Genomic DNA, 5,737 nt, shown 5'->3' with positions numbered 1-5,737 from the left:
CTTGATAGTCTTTCATGGGGAAGATAGAGCTTTCACACTCCCCATTATGGTCGCTAGAATGTTAGAACTTTGTAATTTTCCTAGGCCATGGAAGAAGACTAAAAAGGTAACCAAAAACCACTTTCAAAGCTAGGATCTAGCCCTTCCAGATTTAGAGATGGCTCTCTCGGTATGCTTTAATTTATGCTTTAAATATTTTAGGCTATGTATCAAAGTTCTAGGTAGGTTTTTCAAATTTTTGGTTGAAAAATCTTGGAAAAGTCCATTATGCATCGAGTCATGAACTTTTGGTTATCAATTGAAAATTGACCGAGTAGTTGTAACAAGGCAGGGTAGGAAAAATCTTGGATCTTAAGATATTTATGTTGTGGCCGAGATGAAAAAGTAGATGATCAATTATATATAAAGCATATTTAAATGAATTTTATATTTAATCTCATGAGGAAAACATTAAGATTGTTTAAAACAAGCCATAGAAAAGTACACTTAAGTAAATTCAACTCTTAATATTCTTGCAACAATGAGGAGGGAAATCCATATGGAAACTGAGAAAAATAACAATTTAACATGAAAAAAACATCACGATTTGTTTGACACAAGAATCCTGGAACAAAAGTTCCTCTGTATTTCTGAAAATTGATTACTTTGAGTACGATACACAACCTACATCAAGGTAGAGAAATTTTCTTCATACATAATCCAACCCTTTCTAAATCTTACTACAAAATATTTATAGACTTTGTATTGAATATTGAGCTCTTCAAGCTCATCTCTAGTTTTGGAGTTTAACATCCTTATAATTTTTTGTGCTTTTGTTGGCCTGTGCTCAATATCAACTTTACCTTTTTCAATTGATGATTTAACTCTTTGTACTAGTTCTTTTTGTTCAAATTTTTTTTTAAATGGATGGCCACAATTCTATAAAATTTGCATTGATATTGTGCCAAATGTTGCATTTGGCTTCTGCTAAAACTTGAATTATGAGGGATTGGTCCTCATACTTTTGAATCTACTGAATTAATTTGAAATTATTTTGTACCTCTGCTAGGTATGTATTGTCTGCTTTGATCTTGTTCTCCTCCATCTTGGTGAGTGCTGCTATCAACTTCTCTATTTCCTTATTTGTTAATGATAATTCTCCTAAAGCTTGAGCTATCTTGTCTAAAGAATTTGAAGTTGATACTTGTGTTGTTTGTTGTGCTTCCTATTGTGTTGATGTACCTATTGTTGATGTGCCTATTGTTGATGTGCCAGTTGTTCATGTGCTTGCTGCTAATGTGCCTACTGTTGATGTGCTTGCTTCCTCTAATTTCTCCTTTTCCTTCAACAATGTTTCCACGTCTTGTTCCACTATTATTTTGAATAGTTTTTCTTTATCCATCTCCATACTGGTCACTTCATTGGCCTGAGAGTGTTTTGTAGTTGGAAGCTTAAGCTATTTCTTGAGGGCTTGGATATCTACATTTTTGTTGTTAATTATCTCTTGGGCTTCCTTGAGATCACTGGGATCATATTGTAGTTTCATAGTTAAATATTCTAAACTTTTAATCTTGATGTCTTTGGCGAGAGAAGATATTCTTTCAATCTTCAATTGTGAGTGCATAATTCTTTAAAGAAGTCTACAACTTGGAGGTAGCCATGGCTGAACTGGTCAGTGTTGAGTAGATCATTTCTCCTGCTTGCTTATGAAAATTGATTTGATCAATCACATGGACCTTCTTGGTATCAAAAGAAAATATGGAAGAATTATGATCTTGAGCACTTCTGGGGGATGGCATTGTAGGTTCCAAAAAGGCCATTTCAAACTACACTTTTTCTGATTCAAATGCATATATAAATTTGTGTTGGGTGGTGGAAGTTTTCTTCCAAAATTTTGAATATGCTGAAGCCTTTAAAGCTTAATTCTTCAACTTGATCTCCCTATACCTTGTAAAAATACTTTGTTTTGTTGGAATCTGAGAGGTAGAAGAGATAAGATACTTAGTTGTCTCCTCAACATATGTGAATGGAGTGGTAGGGATGCATGTTAAAACCATGGTGATTTCCTCCTCTGAATCCTTTTCTTCTGAGGATTCTACTTGAATAGTTATTACTTGTGGGTTAGTATTACTATCAAACATAGTAATGGTATTTGGATCCTTCTTTCTTCTCTTGAAAACAATGAAATCTGGAGCCTAATTTTCTAAATCTGTAGGGGACATACTTTCCCTTAGCCTCTTAATTTATTTGTCTTTTGGGATAGGAGATTGCAGAGATGATTGACTGACTAACTACTCTTCGACCTCTTGTAAAGTGTTTTTTGTCCATTTCTCTTGATTATCATATTTCTCTATCTCTGTCCTAGGTGTCTGTGCATATGGAGTGTTCTTTTGTTCTACCCTCAAATTTGAATTTATCCCTAAATGATCATAAGACCATATGAAGATTGGTTTGAATTTCATCTATTTTAAGACTCCCTCCACTTCCTTTACTTCTACTTTGGTATTTATAATATAGGGCCCTACATTTTCCTTTAATTTAAACTGTGATTTCTTCTTGTTTGAGACAAAGTGCAATTCATCCATATTCAACATATGTCTAGCATATTCCAGAGCAAAGACTCTCACTGGCACAAACTTTGGTAATCTATAGGGAGGAAGTTCACACCCATATATTCTAATTTCTATATAGTTCTGGTATAAATACCAGTCTCCAACTTTTGACTGCTCTGAAAGATGTAAAACCTTCTTGATCTCTGGTGAAATTCTTGGTATGACATCACTGCATAGTATACATAAGGATGTATGTAGAAAATTATCAACAAAATTAGTGAAGGAATAATCCTTTGACTAAACAACTCTAATAAATGATTGATAATGGATTTCCCTAGTCATCCATCCTTTTCAATTGAAAATTGAACCTATCTTCTTGGTTAAATAACATGAGATATACTAAATTAGATTGGTGTTTGAACACCCCTTTAACTTTAAACCTGAGAAACTACTGATGTATGACATCTAATAAGAATTGAGTGTAATTGAAAAGACCTGAAGGCTTTTTACCAACTGCGAATGGTGATAGAAAACCTAATACTACCTCATCTACCCACTAGTCTATATGATAGCCTAATAAACAAGTAACCATAGAAATGAATTGTCTGGACATATTATGCAACCAACTCACAAAAAAAAAGAAAAGATAGATCAACGACTTCAAAATCAACCTCTTCGAGGGGGAAACCTCCTTTACATTACACAAATGAACAATTAATTGATGATACAAATGACAAGACCTCCTTTCTATATATATGAGTCTAAGGGGTCACAATATAATCATAGCCAACATAAAAATAATAATGTAAGGACACAACAATAACAATAGTGGGATTCCATGGTGCACAATATTAATACTATGGGGAAAACATGGGCATAAAAATAACAATAAGGGGCTACAGTGACAATAACAATAAGGGAATACACTAGTATTATAGGGACCTAACATGCCCCTCTCCTTCAGAAAAGTTTTTTCCTCAATGCTTGAGTAGTTATGGATTCTTTTGTATAAAATTCTCATCCTCCCATGTGGAATCATCAATGGGTAAGTTCTTCCACTTGATGAGATACTCTCAAATTGATCGATTTTGTAGTTGTCGAGTTATTGCTTCTGTGACTGCTCAGGTTCCAATTATGATTTTTCCTTCCTCGTCAATTTTTGGCAATGTTTTTTGAACTCGGAGCTTCTCACCTATAACCTTATTTAAGCATGAATCAAGGAAAACTGAGTGCACTCGGGAAGTTGTAGGAAGCTCCAATTTGTATTCCATAGTACCAATCTTTTCTAACACCTTGTACGAACCATAATACTTTGGTGATAATTTATTATCCTTCTTATCTTGCTTGAGGGACATTTGTTTGTATGGTTGTATCTATAGAAATACCCAGTCACCTACATCAAAAATTATATCCACAATCTACAAGGTTGACACCACATAAATTGGAAGAAAAAAGAGCCAAAGGGCTTTGTTACAGTTATGATAGAAAATACACTAAGGGTCATAAGTGTGCTGAGAAGAAATTATTTTACATATATTTTGAAGAGGAGGAAGAAGAGGAATAAGAAACATCAAAAGAAGAGAATATACACAAGGAACAAACCCTAGAGAAAGAATACAAAGGCAACTTCTCCACACTATCTTGAAGCAAATCTATAAAGACAGAGACAAGCAAGAGATCAAAGCATACAACATATAATGATTCGAGTTGACTCAACTCTTAGATTTAACCAACATCTTTTGCTTTTGTGATGTGATTAGAATTGAAATTTAAATAGCATAATTGAACATATCTCCATGTTGTAAAGAAGAAGGAACATGAAAATCATCAACAACATAAAATAACAAGACGTTGATAAAAGAGTTTGTCCAGGAGAGACTACATCTTTGGGCCCTAGCGCCAAGATGGTGTAAGCCGTTGAATTAAGTGCTGTCAATATTAATGATGTACATAGGTGGTGACATTGCTATCATACCAGGAAAATGCCCTCATACAGGAGTGGCTCCACGAGATGTTCCACTGTAGGAACTCTCATTCCAAAAAGGACTCCTATCAGTATGACTTAAACTCATGCATGATGATAATGGGCATCCCGCCAACATGGCATAAAAGGGATCTCAATCCAAACATACATGGAGACACATGAGTATCCCATCAACATACAACAAATGGATCTTGAACAAAACATGACGAATCATGACATCAAGTAGATCCCACAGATGATTCCGCATCACATCAAGCAGAAATCATGAAACAAGTAAGAAAACAAGATCCCACATCAAACAACAAACAGGGATCTATGCAACACAATGCATAGCAAAAAGAAGTACATGAACACATTGCATATACCTCACATCCTTGGACCATCTGAAGAAAATGATGTCAAACTGCTGATGCTGGCCGTACCATCAATCTTCCGCCATCGAATCGCATGGACATGACTTCTCACACATGAATGCTCACACCTGCACTCCACTTTGGAAAGTGGCTGAAAAATAAAATGAGAAAATGGAAAATCTGAATGCACCATCAGATTTGTGGTGTTGAATAGTGCAAAATCGTCTGTCAAATTTTTGAGTTCTGAGAAAGTGAAAATCTGGGGCTTAGGGAATCTTTTAGATTCCCCCTAGATTCCTCAAAGATTCCATCCTCTGGGTCCTCTCAAAATTTGTTGCTCAGATCAGGAAACTAACTATGTAATCAGGTTCGTGTTGCTGAGAGGTGTAAGATCGACATAAAATTTGTCCAATTTGGACACTACAAAAATTTCACCCTCCTCAAAATTTCTCCCAATCATGGTTCCACCTACCTCTTCTTTGGGCTCATGGTTCCATCTTCAATAAATTAATTAAAAATTCATGCCTCGATTTCCATGCGTGATCGTTACTCCTCCATGCTGCTCTGCATCATGTGGTTCCGTTCCCATTCTCCTCTGTCGTCCCCTTGCAAATGAAAGTGAGGTTATATATCATGCGATGGGCGAAGGTATCAATGAGGACCCTTGTGGGTCGTCGGTATGGTTGACGGATCGCATGGAGGTGGGTTGGGTTCAAACCCCGCCGACTCCAAAATAGCACACAACATTATTTTTGGTTAACTGTTTTCTTAAATGGCATGGATTTTTTAACGGCATGTGGTTCCTTTTGGGGTGGTGTTTGTTGGTGTACGCCACCACATGGGGCTACCTGGTGAGGGCCACCCACATG

This window comes from Pinus tabuliformis, chromosome J (assembly GCF_031772625.1).
Source record: "Pinus tabuliformis cultivar Carrire ecotype Pingquan chromosome J, CPIR1, whole genome shotgun sequence".
Taxonomy (NCBI): domain Eukaryota; kingdom Viridiplantae; phylum Streptophyta; class Pinopsida; order Pinales; family Pinaceae; genus Pinus; species Pinus tabuliformis.
Note: the sequence above shows the minus strand (reverse complement) of the source record.